Here is a 19406-nt window from a genome sequence, read left to right as displayed (position 1 = left end):
TTGAGGTAGTCATGTATATTCAGAGGCAGGTCTTAAAATCTTAGATGTGGATCTGCAAGCTCACAAAGAAAGAAATTAACAAATGTCACCTTTTCAAAGAACATCTTGCATTTAATTCTCATAATTTAAGATCTCCAGCCTAGGTGGGGTAGACAGCTCAATGGCTAAGATCACTTGCTGTTCCTGCAGAGGACTCAGATTTCCAGCATGCACATGGAAGCTCAAAAACTTCTGCAACTCCAGTTCCATGGATCTGATACCTTCTTCTGACTTCCATGGGCATCAGCATGCAAGAGGTACATAGACATGACATACACACAAGCAAAATGCTCATAAACATCAAATAAATATTTTAGCCTAAATGTAGGTTTAGATCTGTGAAATAGAAGCAAGAAAATGTCCTTAAGGCAACTGTCACTGTGACAGACTATGAGATCACAAGTACTTCCTTCATAACTCATTTGCCTGAAAGGTGTAAGAAAAATAATTCCACTGACATTGACTTTCATTCATGATTCTTAACTAATGCAACAGGAATAATTTTTATGTATGCTGTACCCAAGAACATCTTTTAAGAGGCATTATCTATTTAGCTTGTATTCTTACTTCCCGTGATTCCTTTGAGGAAGATTCACTGCTTATCCAAACTTGATACAGATGCCTGCACCCTCCACACACCCACACACATCCCCACACACACATACCTGTGTGCTTCCTTACAATAGGTACGTGGATTCTGTTCTCCATTGGCTGCTCTAACTGCATAAAAGGTTTTTGAGATGTATGTACTTTGGGTCTTATTAATTTGGATATGTGATGTTATTTTATTTGCAAGTTTTTATTTAAAAGTAAATCAATTAAATAATAAATAAATAAATAAATAAATACAATGTAATCAGAAACCCCATCTTTGATGTATATATGATGAAAGATTATCCTGATTTGTCCTCAGTCTTCGGCATCTCATATGAAGCCTAAATATTCTGGTCTTTTACAGGTATGTTATTAGCTAAAATCATCCTTCCCTTGATGTGGCCTCTTAGTGATTTTTTCATCCATTAATGGCTTTTCTACCCAGAACTATACATTTCTACTTACTCTAATGTATTTGAAATTGATAGTGAACTATCTCCATCAATGCAAGCCCCATTACTTTAGATCCTACACCCATTACAAGTTTCCAGAATGTCCTTCCTTATCTGTGAATACATTTTTTCCTACAGAATAATAACCAATTCTAGAAATGGGGAAGTTTATTTATTTATTTATTTTTCATTTTTAAAATTTATTTATTAAATTTAATTTTACATATCAGCCACGGATTCCCTGGTTCTCCCCCTCTCCCACACCACCCCCACCCCCACCTTCCCCCCAACCCACCCCCCATTCCCATCTCCTCCAGGGCAAAGACTCCCCCCTCCCCCGCGGATTGAGTTCAACCTGGTAGATTCACTCCAGGCAGGTCCAGTCCCCTCCTCCCAGGCTGAGCCAAGTGTCTCTGTATAAGCCCCAGGTTCCAAACTGCCAGGTCATGCACTGAGGACAGGACCCGGTCCCACTGTCTGGGTGCCTCCCAAGCAGATCAAGCTGATCAACTGTTATTTATCCGGAGGGCCTGATCCAGTTGGCGGCTCCTCGGCTATTGGTTCATAGTTCATGTGTTTCCTTTCGTTTATATATTTGTCCCTGTGCTTTTTCCAACCTTGGTCTCAATAATTCTCACTCATACAAACCCTCCTCTTTCTCACCAATTGGACTCCTGGAGCTCCACCTGGGGCCTGCCAGTGGATCTCTGCATCCGGTTCCCTCAGTCATTGGATGGGGTTTCTAGCATGACAATTAGGATGTTTGGTCAGATGGTCTTCGAATACTTCAGAGATCTATTCAGAGGGCCTGATCCAGTTGGGGGCCCCTCAGCCTTTGGTTCATAGTTCATGATGGGATGGCCAAACACCCTAATAGTCATGCCAGAAACCCCATCCAAGGACTCAGGAATCTGGATGCAGAGATCCACGGCTAGGCCCCAGGTGGAGCTCCGGGAGTCCAATTAGCGAGAAAGAGAAGGGTTTATATGAGCGAGAATTGTTGAAACCAAGGTTGGATAAAGTACAGGGACAAATAGCCAAACGAATGGAAACACATGAACTATGAACCAAGGGGAAGCTTATTTAATTGAAGATATAAGATAATAACATATGATAAAGAAATGTACAGAAGTATCCAATTAGGAAGAAAGTATTTTCTTCGAAGATAATCTATTGAGTTTTGTCATAGTTGCTGAACCTATCATCAAAGATTTAATTATGTACCCTAGCTATCAATAAGTTGAGGATAGGAAAGTGAATAAAAACTGTATAGCATGTAGGTGATTTAGACAGCTTTCTATGTAAGAAAATATCAGAACCATGCTACCGTAAGTGCAGATAATACATTTAATACAAAACATAAAGTGTAATCATGCAGCATGGAAGCATTCTTTCGAATTTTATAAAAATGTTCTTACAGGCATATTCAAAAGACAACAATTTCATCATGCCTTAGGACATTTTAGAGATCTACTACTCAAATACTGAAGACTGAAAAGCAAATAAATGCATATGAAAACATTAGTTCTAAGAATTATTTCAAAATGTACACTTTTGACCAAGTTTAATTTATTTTTAAAGGTTAATCACTGATCGTAGTTTTTATATACTTTGATTTTCTTTGTTCTTGTTCTTGAGTGTTGAAGTAAAAATAGTACACAGCTGTTAATCGGTGTCACATTTTATCAGAAGGAGGAAAATACAGATGAATTTCCTGGTTGAAAAAATAGAAACTACATTTCTTTTAGCAGAAATTTCATTAGTGAGTCAATTATTTTATTGATTGAAGTTACTGTTTGCAAAGAATATTACATAAATCTGTTTGCTATTAAAAAGCTTAAGGAATTCTTAATATCAGAAAAAGAAAGCTTAAACATTGGAAAAACAATGATCAGTGAAAGAAATAAATTCTTCTAAAAGTCAGACATGAATTTGAGATACAAGTTCCAAAGCAAATTAAATTCTCCAGAGCTGCCCATCAGCCAGCCACGACAGGTTTGAAGGTCATTGTTGTTGGCTATTTGGCTAAACTTCAACTCAATTTCATCCCTGATCAGTGATTTGAAACTGACCCATACAGATGAGCAACCATGTGGTGCCCAATGCATATTAATCAGAAGATTCCCCTACCCCATAAAGGAACAGATCTGATTTTAAAAGATGCTGAAATGCTGTGTGAGGGCAGAAATGCAAAAGGCCTCAGAGGTCTGAAAAGGTGTTCTGAATTGCTTCACAAATTTATTGATTCCTCACCTGGGGATGTAGTCTTGCCGGCAAGGAATGCATATGTTTTCCATGTGGGAATGGACACAGTACAAAACAAATACCTAACTCAAAACACTTGAAGTAATTTCTTCATTATAAATACAGGGCACTATCACTTTCTATGATATTGATTCTGTGGTATCATGTGGTACTTATTATGGTAGCTTTAAGTTATTCATTTGCTTTGTGCCTGTCTTTCTGTCTTGGTGTTCTAAAGGGATAAAGAACTAGAAGTGTGAAGAAAAAAAGGCAAAATGTATAGGACATTGAGAAATCCATCATATTTTGAATTAAGAATTAAATATTATTTTCCTTTACCTTAATATCTCTTGTTTTATTATCTAATTTTAGTTACTGAAAAAATGTTTCTATGTACTCAGAATGCCTTGGTAAAAATAACTGTAAACCAAATACATGAACCAAAAATGTACAGCGCAGTACAAATTGTTTCTATATTTACTGATTTTTATTTTCTCATTTGAAGCAGTTGTAAGAATAACTGTAAATAATAACTGGGATAATTTTATTACTTGATAATTATAATATAAAATGAAAAACAATTGTGAAAAACTTGTCTTCCCAGTATGTTTATAGACAAACTTACTTGACAGGGAGCATCTGATTCACAAGACTTATACATTTTTTTAAAATTTAGACAAAAATTCTATTAAAAATGAATTTTTTGATAATTTGATTCTGAAGGTAATTTCAGTCTTCATTATATAACCAAGTCTATATACCAAACCTCTATATTTTCAAGTCTTTTTAATTTTTACAAGAAAGTAAGTAACATTTTTTAAAGAAAAATAATTTTTGCTTTGAAGTCCTGGAGATTTTATTAAAACTGTTGAGTAAGCTTGATAAGTACTCTGTCTTCAAGTCATAACCCAGGCTCACAGTATTCTAAATGTAAATGTTATCACTTTAGAAGTCCTGAGCTCTGTCCTTAATCTGCTACCCTGCGTTGATGATTTTACTTCTGTACATTTTTTTGTATATATATATATATATATATATATATATATATATATATATTCCCACAATACATGTTGTAGATTGGTATATATTACAATAATAAATGTCTTGACCAGAAACAACTTGAGAAAGAAAAAATTTATTTCATCTTGAACTTTTCAGTCCATCTTTGAGGGAACCCAAGGCTGTAACCTAGATACAGGGGCTGAACCAGAAGCCACATGGAAGTGCTGCTTACTGGCTTGCTTTCTCTACAACTTTGTTATACATCCCAGACCACCTCCTGAGGGATGTTGCTGTCCACGTGGGGTTGGGCCCTCTCACACGAATGAACAATCAAGAAAATGCCTGATTCACGTACACACACACACACACACACACACACACACACACACACACACACACCAGTCAATGTGATGGAGTCAGTTCTGTAGCTGGGATTCTCTCTTTCTGGGTAGGTCCAAGTTTGTGTCATGTTGACAAAAGACACGACTACATATATGGTCCTGGCATATTGCTGCCCTCTTGAAAGGTCATAATTTTCTATGTCCACAGTTTGACGTCTCTCACTTTATAAAGTTGGAATTGTTTTATAATATTCTCAAAACCACAATGAATAATAAAGACTTTAATCTTTAAAACACTTCACCATGAATTAGAAATTGCTAACCAGTGGCTCCATCTAATTTAGAGTTACTCAAATATTCATATTTGAGACTATTCTGTTTATACTCAAAGCACAGTGGTATCTTCTGCTAACAACTGTACAGTGACCATGGCCCATGCTTTTCCTCATGACATTACTTCATTCTACCTTGAGATTCTCTATTCTCTGTTCCCATGTTCTTTCCCTGTGAAATCACATTTTTATTTTTCATTCCCTCCTTAACTTGTGAGCTTTTTGTTAAAACTCTTCTTGTCATGGATTGAGTTTCTTCTTGGGAAACTTCACAATTACAAGACCTTCCCAGAATATTGAGATAATGTATAGTTGTTGAACAAATGAGTTAGTGATTGGCAGAGGAATGCATCATTGCTATTACAAGGAAGAGTCTGACGCTGATTTGGTTTGAAGAGTTGCTGACCTTCATATATCTAATCAGAGCCTAGGGGCTAAGCTTATCCATCTCTGTGTAAATTAGATTTAAAAAACAAAACAAAAAAAAAAAAAAACAACCCTTCATATTGGAACCATCACATTAGCACAGAAAATACAGATGACCTTCCATGATGAATGACTTATCTTAACCATGATGCTCTAGTCACTTACCACATGGTTCTTATGCTTGTGTTTCTCCTGTACCAGGTTTTATATATTAACATTTTCTATAACAACTTTCCAAGAACTAATTCTTCACAGACGACAGTTTTTCAACTGAATTTTAGTTGTTTTCTATCTGATGAAATTGACAAAAATAGTGGTTTAATCTCCTCAAATATTTTCAGTTTTGTTTTACAACACAATCTTGTGGTAATGCCATCATACAAAGTGTCCAAACTGTTCCATATAAGACCCTAAGCCTAGTGGTTTTCCTGGACACAGGTGCATGCCAGTATCTGAGGAACACCTCTGTATGATGCATTCCCCAACTGTAACTGAACAGATCTGTATTCATTAATTTTGTCTATTAGCTTTTCTAGTGTTTGGAGGCTTTGTTTGCTTGGGTGTTTGTTTTGGAGACAGTGTCTCCTTGTATAGTCCATGCTGCCTGTAACTCCAAATTCCCCTGTCTCACTCACAGGTATTTACCACTGAAGACAGCTCACCTTCTCTACTATGTTTGTATTTAAAGAAAAGACATTCCAACGTCTTGAAGCAGTGCTAACAGCAATAGAAGAAGCAGCAATAATAGAACATAATATTAATTAGTTACCAAGTTTTTCTGATATTTTCCAAATCCAAATGTTAAAAGCTATAAATCAACTTTCAGAATTCCACACATGATGCTGTTTTTATGTAAATTATTTGCTTCCATATAATGCTTTTACTTTAGTTCTGGCTCACATCACCTAATAGCCAGTCTCCAAAGAGAAGAATGGTTACAGAAAGCTATCTCAAGGGACCAATTATGTAAGCAATACATTCTTCTGGACTATTTTTGATGACCCAATCTGAAAAGAAGCTGCAACATCCCTTCCAGACAAGCCAGCATTACTCTACATGCCTTACTTTTACTCTTCCTGAGCAAAGGACTGGAAGGACTGTTTAGGAAGTGGATGGTAAGGTGAATTCTCCAGGCTTTCAGTCTTCCTGAATGGGTTGTGTAGAACACTGATGGCAGACTATACTTTGAGAGATCATTTCTACAGTTCATAAAACACTGATACATTTCAGAGTTCTGAAAATCCAACACCACTGGAATGTATAGAAGTGCACTAATTTTTGTCTGTCAGTTTCGTAGCCTGTCACTTGTCCTGAAGTTATTCAACAAATTAAGAGTCTTCTCCCAGAATCTTGAGGGGGCTCTATACAGTTATGTTCTATGTGTTGCCCTCTAAGAATTCAAGCACTATACTGAATAGAAGTGATTGGAGTAGTCACCTTTGTCTTGTTTTTGATTTTATAAAACATAATTTTAATTTTTTTCCCACTCAATATGACTTTCGGTATGCTTCCTTTGTATATAAATATTATTATGAGGCAATCAAGTCCTTCTATACCTGGTTTATTCAAAGCCTTTATTGAAGTCATAGCTCTTTATATCCCTCTGAGATCTGCTTAACTATGTCACAAATATTCTGAGGCTCAGAGTTGACTTATTTTCGATCTTTCTTTTCTAGTTTTTAAACTTCCTGTTTTGCCAATGACTGAGTGGCCTTTTAAAAGTGATCTAGGATAACTGTGTGTTTGTATATTTTGTGGCTTTTTCTCACTGTTTATTTCTAGTTTCCTCTCCTCGTTATCTAATAAGACACAAAAATTATTCAAACCATGTATGTTGGTCCTCTTTTCAAACACTGGTACTCAAGAGGCTGAGATAAGAGGAGGATAAGTTTGGTACTAGTTTGCTACAGGTAGACCCTGTTTCAAACTTTTTTTAAAATTTTATTTTATAATTAATTTAATTTTACATATCAGCCAAGGATTCTCCTGTCCTCCCTCCTCCCATTCCCCAGCCTTCCCTCCAAGTACTCCCCCCATTCCCACCTCCTCCAAGGTAAGTTCTCCCCTGGGGATTCAGCTTGGCCTGATAGATTCAACTGAGGCAGGTCCAGTCCCCTCCTCCCTACACCAAGGCTGAGCAAAATGTCTCAGCATAGGCCCTAGGTTCCAGAAAGCCAGCCCATGCACTAACGACAGGTCCCAGTCCCACTGCCTGGGGGCCTCCCAAACAGTTCAAGCTAATCAATTGTCTCACTTATCCAGAGGGCCCAGTCTAGTTCTATGGGGGCTCCTCAGCTATTGGTTCATAGTTCATATGTTTCCACTAGTTTGGCTATTTGTCCCTGTGCTTTTTTCAATCATGGTCTCAATATCTCTTGCTCATATAATCCCTCCTCTTTCTCTCTCACCAATTGGACTCCTAGAGCTCTACCTAGGGCTTGGCCGTGGATCTCTGCATCTGCTTCCATCAACTTTTTTAAATTTAAGGTAATACATTCTTTATATACTGAAGTGTGGTCCATAGGGAGGGAAAGTTGCATGAGATGTAGTGATGAATGCATGTTTCCACAATTTGAACTCAGAATCCTTCTGTCATGGCCTCTAGAGATCTGGGATAATAAACAAAAGCTATTGTTCCAAGCATCTCTCAAAACCAGTCTTGTTGAGAAGTATGCATAAATTATTTTGTGTTCACTAAATGAATTTTTCTCCATCTTAAATTTTGTTACTGTGGTTGAAAATCTAATCCAAACCCCAAATATATTTCTAACACAAGGTGAAGAAATCAAAATGATTGAGTTTGTGTTTCTTCAGTGTTAGTGACTGACTGTCCCTGTGATAGCTTCATTTTAAATTGGTTTAAAATTGCTTAAAAATTTAAGTCTGCAAGTTGCAAGGATCTGGGATAAACCTGCCTGAATTGTTTAGTTATGGTGTTAGTAAGTGTTAGAAATTTTGTCAGAAGCCAAGACTCAACTTAAATGTGCAAAATCATGCCTCTGTTCCCAACTAGACTAGGCCAATTATACTGCCTAAAATCACCCTTTTCTCCAATAGATCTCATGGAGAAGAATTAGCAAGTTTCTTTGTGAAAATTGACCTTAGCTGAAGTTGATACTTGGCCTGGAGTTTCTTGTGTACTCTCCCTGTGGTTAACACATGATTTCTGTCCTATCTTTGCCCATTTCTAGTTCTGTCTCTTGTGGGAACTTTCAATTTTAAAATCCTCTAATTTAGACCTTTTTTTTAGTTCTTTAATCTTTTCACATTTCTATCTACTCTCACTCCTTTGGAAATACCATCTAGTCACATAGCTTTAAATACCATCTATATGTGATCATGCCCAATTTTAAACGTCCCTCTCAAACTGCCTGGTATAATCAGAAGACTGTCTGCCTTGCTTTGAATGATTGCTTCAATGTTTAAAGCTGCACTTTAATCTTCTTACTAAAAACCCAGTCTTTTATTTTAATTTTAAAGTTTAGCTCCTCAACTCCTCTCTCATGTCCACTTAACGATATGCCTTCATTTTCTTCATCTTTACCTAAATTTCCTAAATCTCAACTTAATCGTGAATCCCAGCCTGACTACTTTGTAAATCCAGTAATCTGTCACCTTCATCCCCTATTCACTTCCCACTCAAAACTCTTCTTGTAATTCAAATTACATGTGTTTTAGATATCTATAGCCCTTGTCCTAGCAATACTATGCTTAAAATTCTTCCCTAAATTTGGCCTGTGAGTGTGAATATGTCATCTTATAAGATGGACTTCTTATTGTGAGACAAATAATTTCTCTATAATGCTGAGCTTATGTAATTTTGTGGACAGAGAGACCCAAGATCACCACTTAGCAAATGTGTGCCTATAATTTGAGGATGATTTTAATATGAATATGTGCTAATTACCACCCTCTCTTGTGTGTGTGTGTGTGTGTGTGTGTGTGTGTGTGTGTGTGTGTGTGTGTGTAACATCAAGTAATGTGTAGATTTGGCAATACAAACAAAGCACATAATTTAGTAAATAACCCCAGGTTCAATTTGCATCTTTACATTTGATCTTAGCTTAAAGACCAAAGAATGGTCACTTGGCATCTTTAATCAAAATTAAGTTACTGATATCTGTCCTCTCCTGCTTTTCTTTGTGTATTTTGAGAATAAATAAGGCATATATATATATATATATATATATATATATATATATATAATAAACTGGTACAATGGACATGGAGAGGAAAGTATGTGGAAGAGCTTCCTTTATAGAGATTTGAACGTGAGATGAAGGGAAGGGAATATAAGAAGTAAATTAAAATACTCTTTTGCCAAGACCTGAAAACTTCTGCATTTATCATTCACTCAAACATCCATACCCAATAACTACCAAATCTCTGGTATTAACAAAGAAATCACTGGTTTCTCTTGAGGCACTGAGTCTTGTTACTAAAAAATATTTAAGGACTGACTCAAAAGGAAACTGAAAGTCAACTTCATTAGAGCTTAAACGAAGCACAGAATAACAAGCTATAAATCTTGACAACTGCCCATAGAAAGAAGATGGAGCAGAGAAAGCAAAAAAGCCATGGGGTTGAATTAAGCAGGTCGGCAATGACAATGCTAGGGATAGAACCTTTAAACAAAGAATTAGAAAGCTCAAAGGGCCAGAAATAGTATGGGCACCATTTGTAGTCAGAAGTTTTCCTGTTTCCCGCCTGTTCCACAGTTGATCGGACAAGTAAACTCACAGAGGCTTATATTACTTATATTACAAACTGTATGGCCTAATGGCTCAGGCTTCTTGCTAGCTAGCTCCTATAACTTAACCCATTTCTATTAATCTATAAGTTGCCATGTGGCTGTAGCTTACCAGTATTTTCATGTCTTGCTTCTCCAGGTGGCAGCTGACATCTCCTCTCTGCCTCTATTTCTTCTTCCTGTCTCTCTCTTCAATTTCCCACCTAGCTATAACCTGACTTGACATAGGCCAAATGGCTTTATTTATCAATAAATTAGAGCAACACATATTCACAGCGTCCAGAAAGACATCCCACAGCATTTCCCCTTTTCTATCTAATCAAAAAAGAAGGCTTTTAGCTCATGTAAGATGAAGTGTTAAACAGTCATATTAATAAAAAAAACCCAGAGCCAGATATTGGGGTTAAAACTGAAAGATCAGAAAAGCAGAAAGAAGCCAGCCACGTCGTCACCACTTGGAGATCCTCAGCCAAAGAGAGACCGACTTCCTGTATACCCATGCCTATATGCCTTTGTGTTCTGCCATCTCATTTTCTCTTTCCACCCAGCTATATCACTTCCTCTTCCTGCCCAGCTCTGTCACTTCCTGTCTGTCTGTACAGACCTCCAGACCTTTATGGTTAGTGCTGAGATTAAAGGTATGTACCACCATGCTGGGCTCTTTTCCCAGTGTGGCTTTAAACTCACAGAGATCCAGATGGATCTCTGCCTTCTATGTGATAGGATTAAAGGCATGTGCTACCATTGCCTGATCTTTATGTTTACTGTAGTGACTACCTTTTTCCTCTATTCCCCAGATAAACTTTATTGGGGTACACAGATAAAATATCACCATATAGTATGCTTAGGTTCTGGCCAGCAGCTCAAAGAAAGTGACAGAAAAGATGAAAAAGTAAAAGTTAAGCCATTGCCCTGGAGCAATTGCTTAGAGGGTAGAATTTCTATGAAGGAAAACAGACTTTCCAATTAAAGGGATAATTATTCTTCCTCCTTTTTAGGGTTCCCTAAGGTGGATCAGTCTTTTTGAGGGGTCATCCCTTGGCCAGGTGATTGATTTTGAATTAACTCTTAAGTGAATAGACAAGGAAATCTCTCCACATAGAGGAGGAGTCCATTCTTTACTATAACGCTGTGTTCTATGTTACTCTTCTTATTGCTTCTAGAAAATATTTGAAAGGAAGCAACTTAAATGAGGCCTAGTTTATTCTGAAGCAATGTTAAAAAAAAAAATGCAGTCCACGTGGTACAAATCATAGCATTGGAAATTGCTTGCTCATATCTCAGCTACTCAGGAACCAGAAAAGGAGGAAGCTTTCAACTGGCTTCCTCTTCTTGCCCTTTTATAATCAGTCTGGGATGCCAGGACACAGGGTGATGTTATCCATATTTAGAGCATAGCGTCCCCTTTCAGTTAATAATCTCTGGAAAAGCCTCTCTCAGTCTCTCTCTGTTTCTGTCTCTGTCTGTCTGTTTGTCTCTCTCTCTCTCTCTCTCTCTCTCTCTCTCTCTCTCTCTCTCTCTCTCTCTCTCTCTCTTTTTCTGTGTATGTGTGTGTGAGAGAGAGAGAGAGAGTTGTGGGGGATGCCTTAGGCCTTTCTTTCTTAATTCAATCAAGATGAAAACAGAAATTAACCATCACATGCTGTGTCCAAGAGTCCAGAGAACGACCTACAACAGTTGTTTTTTGTTTTGATTGAATGAATTTATTAAATAAATGATAGTAAAAATAAAAGAATCAATAGTGAGTAGCAGATAGAGAGAAACAGCAGCTAGCCAAGTATTATCAAATCCAATGCAGAAAACATACAGCAGAAATTGAGTGAGGAAGTCAACCTTGAGGAGGCAGTCAGCTGGAATTTCCCACTGAGAGCCCCTGGAGGAGCAGAGTGTCCTACCAGATAGGGCTTCTGAGCAAAGGGACACCATCAAATCTGGACTTAAAATCACCTGGCAGAAACCAACTGTCAAAGTCCAGCTGAAACAACTGTGCTTGAGTTCCTGAGAAAGAATTCCAGGCCATGCAGAACGTTTTTCCCATGTAGAAGCTTTTGGATTCTTTTTCTCACTACAGTCATTCTCCTCTTACAGGATAAATATGGAAACCCAGCTTGTAGTAGTTTGCCTTCTAGTTGTTCTCAAGGACACAATATTTCTAATACCCTTAGCTACTTGCTCTTTTACTTTCACCTTGTTTCAGAGTTAGGTCACTACCCTGCACCAGGTAATCTTGAAGAAAAGGAATGGTCTCTTTGCTCCCATATTCTACTTCATCAACATATTGAAAATGCCTAGCTCTGGACCCCACACCTTGCCTGGTCGGCACAGTAGAGTAGTCCCTATTGGTGAAGGCATGTGTGAGCAGCGAGCCTCGATGTTGTGAGCATGGGAGAGCTGTCCCATTACTCTTCTGTCTTGTGGCTGTGTGAGAAGGGGAGAGATGTATTATCCCTTTCCCCATCTATCAGTGTCTGAGGCAGGTGGAAGTGGGGCCCTGAGATCATAAGATCCAGAGAGCTGTCCCTACCCCTCATCAGCTGTACCACTCTTGAGAGTGGCCTGTACACCTCACGTGGGCAACACAGTAGGGCTGGCCCTGAAGATGTAGGTGAGGGAGATCCTACCCTGAGGATGTGGAAGCATCATTGTTGCCAGTGATGAACTAGCCAGGGCAATTCTAGAGAACTCACCCTGGTGGTGTAGACAGGGGACAGCTGGCGAGTTACCAATCCTGCAAATATCTGGCCCAGAACCAGGCTTTGTGTTGGCCCACCCCAACATCCACCCCATCTGTGAACTGCTAGAACATAGGGGAGGGCAGGTGGTGGTGTCTGGTTCTGTGGTTCTGTGGACTCAGGACTGCAGGATCTCCAAGACACAGGGCAGCAACAGGAAGAGTTCCAGAGAGGGCCCAGTGTCGGTGGTGTAGCAGACACCAGGGGTCTCGAACCAGACCAATAATTCTTTGTGATGAACTGATGCATGTAAAGATGTATGGATAAAGGGGTTATTGTGACTCATTGTGTCACACTGCAGCTTCCATGATGAGATATTCCCCCTTCTTCCATTTTTTTCTCCTTTTAATTTTTTTTTTTATCTTATTTGGGGAGAGGAGGCAATGAATGAGATCCAGAGGCATGATGTGAAAGGCATAAAGAATAAATAAAAAAGATAGTTTTAAAATACATCTTTTATTTATTTATTTTATATTTTATAAAAAATGTGTGCATACACACACACACACACACACACACACACACACACGTAGCCATGTCACAACCTAACATATGATTTAGACCATATGTTGCTTTCTGTCTCCTAAAGTCTTAGCTTGCTCTTATAATGTAAAATTCTTTTGATCCATTGCTAAATTTGCAAAGTCTTAATAGTTCTAACATCAGTCTAAACCCAAGTTAAAGGCTCCTCAAGAAATCTTGATAACTGTGAGAACTTCTAATATGTGTGTGTATCTCTGTGTGTGCATGTGTGTATTTCAAATATACATTAATACATAATAGCAATTATCATTCAAACAGGTTGTGGGAGAAAAGCTAGGAAAACCTAGACCACATCAAAAATAAAAGCTAACAGGGCAAACACAAAACTCTGGACCTCTGTGTGCCATATCTGGAGCTTGTGGTGACATCATTATTCATAACTATGCTACATTCTGAAATGTGAAAATTAACATTTATGAAAAGAATTTGTTCAATAAAAGTTCAACACTTTAAGACATACTATTTTTCCATGTCTTACAGTATGCATAGCTTTATACAATTTTATCATTTTATCACATGTATGATTTTATGTTATCACCACAGTCAAGATTCTCAAGATTCTCAGTCATCAAAAACTCCCTGGACTTTATAGCTTTATTGCCACACCATATACTCTCCCTATCCTATCACTAACTTCTGGAATCAGCAGTAAGTTTCTTATCTTTATAATTACTGTATTTAACAGATGTTAGTAGTTGAGAGCCTATGGTTGAATTTATTCAGTAAGCATTATTTCATCTTTCATGGCTCACTGAAGTTGTGAATATAAATAGCTCTTTCCTTTCTATTACTTGGTAGTATTGCATGTTATGGATGCTTCATGGAGTGCTTAATCATTTACCCATCAAGTGACATTTCATGAGTCTCCAATTCTAGGCTATGAAAAAAAAAAAAACAAAGCAGCCATAAATAAACTCATGTGCAATTTTTGAGTGTATGTGAAAAATCTATCTTAATTTCTCCAGAGCAGCTGTGTGCAATTGGTGAGTGACATAAGTGTTAATTTTATATCTTTTGCATTTATTTATTTATTTATTTATTTATTTATTTATTAATGTTCACACATGTGTGTGCTACAGTACACATGTGGAATTGAGAGACTAACTTTCAGGAGTGGGTTCTTCTCATCTATGTGGGTCCCTGGGATGAAACGCAGCTTATTAGCCTTGAAGCCATGTTCCTTCACACACTGTGCCATCTTTCTAGGTCTGCATACACAGGGTATTTTTATTCTAAAAGGAATTGGAAAAATTTCCTTAGAATTATTACATTAAAAATAAAATAAAAAAAACAGGACAAATTTGTGGAACACAGGACTAGAAAAACACTTAAGACTGTAAGAATGGTCAAATAAAGGGAAAATTTAAATTATAAATTCATCTTTTTCACAAGTGGAGAGTTTTGTTCTATAAAAGTTCTAACAAGATGGTAAGATGACCAGTAGATGGGAAAAACCATCTATCCCCAAATTAAGAATTTCTAGAACTCTCTTTTTGAAAATCAGGTTAGTAAACACATAAAAGACACAACAGAACTTCACTAAAGAGGATATACAAAAGACAAATGAGAAAAATTTTCATATAATCAACAAATCCATGTCAAAACTAAGTGTAAATTAAAAGTAATGATTAACAGTGTATATCTATAGAAATGTCTATGGTGGGAACACAAAGGCATTGGATGGAGAGGAGGAAGGGAGAAAATGATAAAATTATATTTTAATAAAAATAAAACAAATTACCGCCCCCTCAAACCCAACTCTGTTTCAATCAAAATTTTCTCCTCATCGAGGTACTGCCTTCCAGTGCAGTGCTATACTGCAGTTTCCATGTCCTTGAGCACACCCAACAACACAAAGAACTGTGCTTCCAGGCAGACTGAGAAGAGTCATCTAGAATGTTTTCATGATTTATAAAATAGGATGAACACAAAATGGCTTGGATTACCTTCTTTTCCCATTAGCAGTTATACTAGGTGTTTCCTCTTTAAATCAGGGTATTCTCGAAAGAATAGAAGAAAATAAAGCCTTTTCTGAAAGTTAGCAAATAAAGTCACCTCCCTCCTGAGACTGGGAACAAAGCATATGCAAAATCAGTTAATAAAATATTTGACTTTTTGTCTTGTCTACAACAAGGTATAAAGCATCTGTGGGAGATATTTATTTTCTATCTCTTCATTTTAAAATTGCTAGCAGGCATTTAATAAATGTCTGGGTAAAATAGTAATAACAGTGGGTCAATACTGTAACTGATGCTTGCATACCATACCAACACTTACTAATGATAGTCTCTACAGAACTATTTTTTTCTTATGATACAGAGGCAACTTCATATCACAAGCAAGGACTTAGTCTCCCTGTGTCTAAGAAACACCCAAGTAAAAATATTGAGTAGTGGGGTGGAAAAGAGAACTTGTTTTATAAAACGTTTACAAAATTAGAAATTGGAAAGTAATTGTGGGGGTTGGCCTTATAGAAAATTATCTTTAAGTGCCCCAATGAATTGTTCATGATAACAGAATCATATTTTAAAGTTTGAAGAAATTCTAACTCAGATGAATAAAAATAAAATAAAAAAAGACTAAAAGGATTGCATGCAAAATTTTTAGATAATTCATAATTAATGTAATCATATATTTGTATGTTGTTAATGCATGAGATTGTCAATTAAGTCTTTAAAATCTTTTCATGAATCTTATCAACATTATGTTGTAATCAAAGTTATTTGGCAGATGGTGAGGAGGGGAGAAAGCTGGCAGAAGGAAATGTGCTTTTCATCATGAAAGCCTTTGGTATATGTAGATAACCAAATAATTTGCAGTTTTCTATCATACACAGTCATAATTTCAAGAAAATAAGTAATTTTTAAAATACTAAGTGAAACCATCTTACCAGGACGAGATTACTAAAACAAATCTCTGGTGTAACCTAGCAACAGGACTCCTTATTAACCTTCTGAACTGTGTGTTTTGTATACTTTCACACACAACCCATAAATTGGTCTTTCCAAAGTGATTATTTTAAATATTTTTCTTACCTATCATGTACTACCTTTTCTTAAAGCATATACTGCTACTCTGTAGGTGAACTCTCTACTTTCTTTTTACTGATTCCTTCCTTGGCTTCTAAAAATTGATAAAACCATGAGGTTTCTTTTTCTATATTTGGAATATTGATCATTTTTAAGTATCCCTAAACCATCATTTAGCTTTGAGCTTTTTCTGTGAATGTGCAGAAAGTAAAACATATCCCACAGTGGTAGAGATATCAGCTTTCTCCCACTCAATGACTTTTGGTATGTTCATCTGTAATTTATTTAAAGATTTTCATTTTGGCATAAAAAGGATTCATCTGTTCCTCAGCAGTGGCTGAAGATTTTCACTAAAAGCAAATTGAGATTATTCCCCAAAATACAAATCTTAAGATGCTATGCATAAAACTATAGCAAAGAAAATATTGTTCTTTTGATGGTAGTTTATTGAACTCTCTAGATATTTACACTTCCTTCACAATTATTTTACATATGCATTTTGACTCACTCTGAATACATACATCTTCCTAAGCACAGTGTAAGCCAATAATACCTATGGCATAAATCAATGAATAGCTTCAGCAGGTTTAAAATTTTAAAATACATTTAAATATGAATATCAATTTTAGTATTGTACCATTTCTCTATTAGTGTGATTAAAACTTAAAGATGGAAGGTTTTTTTTTCTTTTAGGTTAAGTTTCCAGAGAGTTAGAGTCCGCTCTGAACGGCAGAGTAGAGGCAACGGTCAAAGTGGCTGCAGTGGTAAGCAGAGAGCACACAGTGAACCACATGTGGGTAGTGAGAGAGTAGACTCAGGATGGCTAGAGACTTTGAACCTCAAATCCTGTCCCCTAATGAGGCACTTCCTCCAGCAAGGACTCTTCTAGATCTCCTCCAAACAGTGTCATCAACTGGGAACCAAGCATTTGAGCACCTATTGGACATTTTTATTCAATCCAACTCAAATATCCCTAAAATAATAGATAGTTCTTGATTCCTGATTGGGCATCAAAAAGAAACATCACAGTTTGTCACACAGTAGGCATCTGAAAGTGTTCATCCCTGAGTTCTGGGCAGTAAGAACTCTACCCCCACAGCCTGTATGCTTGCAGCAGAGTGCTGTTGTTCTTAAACTCAAGCTCCTATTATGTCTGCATTTGTGGTGACAAACAGCTAACTTTCTAGTTGTGACTATTTGCTATTAGCTCACAAAATGTAAATGCTTATGAATTTGACAGCGAAAATTCTGCAAATATAGAAGTAAATTTTCTGTTTGCTTATGTATTTGTCTTTACAAATATAGTCTCATATAAAGAGAATGGGTAAACTAATATAAAAATATACTGATCTGGTTGTGTATATGCATTATATATAATAAAATGCATGCATCATATATATATATATATATATATATATATATATATATATATATAGAGAGAGAGAGAGAGAGAGAGAGAGAGAGAATGTACTTTACCTCTCATCTGCCCATCTTCCATTCTTCACTCCTTTCTAATCTGTTCTACAACTTCACAGGCTAGAACTCTGCCCCTGACCACCAAGTGCTGGACTATAAGTCACTAGCTCTCACTCCCAGCAAAAACAGTATAATTAGAAACCTCAGTAGAAAATGCATGAGTCCTGACAAATGGTAGTGACAATGTTCAGTGATAGTCTCCCTAATGGAACTGTGCTTTACAGAGGTTAAACAGGTTTCTCTTTTGAAACATTTCATTTTTATTTGTGGTGTGTGTGTGTGTGTGTGTGTGTGTGTGTGTGTGTGTGTGTGTGTGCCATGTTTGTAGGGGTATATTCAGAGGCCAGAAGAGGGCATCAGATCCCATAGTCCCACAGTTATAGGTGGATGCTAGAAAGAGAACTCAGATCATCTGCAAGAGCAACGAACGATCTTAACCACCGAGCTATCTCTGCATTCCCTAGACATGTTTCAAAGGAAAGGGATATTTCTAGCACTTGTGAAGTGCTGTTTGATCCCAGTATCACAATACCTATAAATATGCAGTTGATCTCAGAGAAGAGTGAAGAATTTGTGGCATCTCCTTGTCACCACCTCTAGTCCATTTTCTTTCTCAGATCATTCAGATTACAGGGCCTTATTGGTCAAGTGTTATCATACAACAGTCTTTCTTGGACTAGGGGAATAGTGTGCCTGTCAATATGCATTTGACTTCTAGGACACACATGGTGGAAGGAGAGAACTGACTCACAAAACCTGAGCTTTGACCTCTACAGAAGCTCTTTGTTGTGCAGGCATGTGTACATGCACAGACACACAGACGTATACACACACACACACATATAGACAAATGATAAAATTCAACAAGATAGCAGTCTCCATCTCCCTATCAATTCTTAGTTTAGGGGTATAATTTCATTTAAGGCTATAATTTCATGATGTGAGAGGCAGCTTGTAAATGTTAATCTCAGTTCTGTGTGTTGGAATTTCTATTCCCAAAACAAGGAGACTCTGATCTACTCCCTGCATTTCTGGTATCTCACAGTGCAGAATCTCAACCTCAAATGCAGCATTCTGTGAGTGCACACTGGGTTCCAAGTCCCCTTACCATGGGCATCTTACAAAAGGGTGTTCCTCATAAGAGATAGACTTAGAGGGACCAAAATTGTCATCCCTGGCTAGAGTCCTGCTAGGACAACAAAGATGTCACTGAGAAAATTCAAGACATTATCTTAAACCACATCTTCAGGCCAGCAAGACAGACATCAGCCTATGTTGCCTAGTGAAATTGCTTTTGTTTGTAACAGTGAATAGGAAGTTCATCACTATGGGTCACTGATCTAGAACTGGAAACTCTATGGTTGACATCACAATCCAATGACAGATGCACTAGAAATTTAAAACAGAAAACTAGTGCAAAACATGATGAGAATTTGTTGGATTGGT

Source organism: Peromyscus leucopus, chromosome 4 (assembly GCF_004664715.2).
Source record: "Peromyscus leucopus breed LL Stock chromosome 4, UCI_PerLeu_2.1, whole genome shotgun sequence".
NCBI classification, from domain to species: Eukaryota; Metazoa; Chordata; class Mammalia; order Rodentia; family Cricetidae; genus Peromyscus; species Peromyscus leucopus.
This window is presented reverse-complemented; position numbering follows the sequence as displayed.